This window comes from Mandrillus leucophaeus, unplaced genomic scaffold, assembly GCF_000951045.1.
Source record: "Mandrillus leucophaeus isolate KB7577 unplaced genomic scaffold, Mleu.le_1.0 Scaffold104, whole genome shotgun sequence".
Taxonomy (NCBI): domain Eukaryota; kingdom Metazoa; phylum Chordata; class Mammalia; order Primates; family Cercopithecidae; genus Mandrillus; species Mandrillus leucophaeus.
Window position 1 is genome coordinate 1,850,477 of NW_012098543.1, and position 1,734 is coordinate 1,852,210.

Consider the following 1,734-nt stretch of genomic DNA (forward strand, 5'->3'; position numbering starts at 1 on the left):
CGGCTAATTTTTTCGTATTTTTAGAAGAGGCGGTGTTTCACCATTTTGGCCATGCTGGTCTTGAATTCCTGACCTCAGGTGATCTGCCTGCTTCAGCCTCACAGCATGCTGGGATTACAGACACGAGCCACCATGCCCGGTCCCACCAATTATTGTTAAATATATATTGTTATATATTTAAACATCACATGATCTATATATTTGTTTTGTGGTAAAACTCCAAGCAAAGCTGCAGCTTAGACCCTTGGCCATAGGGCATCTCCGTTCCCTGTCACGTCCTCCACCCTCCTTCCAGCCTCACTGGGGAGCCGCTACTGTCAGTTCTGTGCCAGGTGTCAGAGCAAGTCTCATACAGACGTATTTGTGCATCGTTATGAGGCTTTAGAAAAAATTCTGTAGTAACTTAAAAAAAGTTCTTTCCTTTTTCTTTTTTTTTTGAGACAGAGTCTCACTCTGTCGTTTAGGCTGCAGTGAAGTGGCGTGATCTCAGCTCACTGCAACTTCTGCCTCCTGGGTTCAAGCACTTTCCTGCCTCAGCCTCTTGAGTAGCTGAGATTATAGACAGCCAACACCATGTCTGGCTATTTTTTGTATTTTTAATAGAGAAGGGGTTTCATTATCTTGGCCAGGCTGGTCTTGAACTCCTGACCTCGTTATTCACCTGCCTCAATCTCTTAAAGTGCTGGGATTACAGGTGTGAGCCACTGCACCTGGCCCATAATAGTTATTTTTTCTGCTCCTCACCTTCCTCCCGGTCTCTACCCTCAAGTAGACCCCAGTATCTGTTGTTTTCTTCTTTGTGTTCCAGTAAATATTTTACTTTGATATTTGATCCTGCTAGTTGTGAATTTCCCTGTTGTCATGTTAGTAAACATGGCTAGCTTGCTCTTTGCCATCTGCGTTGGAAAATGGACTGAATGACAACATGTGGGTCCTTTGCGATTTTTCCGTGTGTAAAGAGTGCCGTAGTGGCTGCCTCTGTGCACGCCTGCATTTCTACACATATCTGAACATTCCTCAGGTCAGGCAGTTGAAAGGGTGATTGCTTCCACTAGGATGGGGCATTTCCTGTTTTCTTAGATCCCACAAGATCCCCCCTGCCCGCAACTGCCAAAGTACCATTTTCCAGCAAGATGAGATTCCTCTTCAGTTAAACAAAACTTGCTACTTTTCGTATTTTTAAAAACTTTATATATGTACATACACATTCCCACAAACATGCACACACATATACATACAAATACATGTATACACACATATGCATATATTTCAAAAATCTTTTATATTTTGAAAATCTGGGACAAATGATAACCTTTTGTATTAACATCTAGTTTTTTGTGAATCTCTGTAGGCTTTATTATTTTATATGAACATATATATACACGATTGATTTTTGTACTTTGAGTAATTTTGTTTTCACGTACTTTATTTTATTTTGAGATGGGGTCTCGCTTTGTTGCCCAGGTGTGAGTGCCCTGGCGGGACCGTAGCTCACTGCAACCTCCACCCTCAGGGTCAAGCCACCCTCCCTCCTTAGCCTTCCAAGTAGCTGGGACCACAGGTGCCTCCCACCATGCCCAGCTAATTTTTTTTTTTTTATTTTATTTTTTTGAGATGGAGTTTCTGTTTCCTGGGCTGGAGTGCAGTGACGCGATCTGAGATCATTGTAACCTCTGCCCCCCCGGATCAAGCAATTCTCCTGCCTCAGCCTCCTGCGTAGCTGGGATTACAGGC

General features: G+C 43.1%; 1 protein-coding gene across 1 annotated transcript in view; it reads left to right on the top strand.

The window, feature by feature from the left end:
- The window catches only part of LOC105539622 (zinc finger protein 468-like), a 22,107-nt gene that overhangs the window by 9,264 nt on the left and 11,109 nt on the right, over positions 1-1,734 (top strand).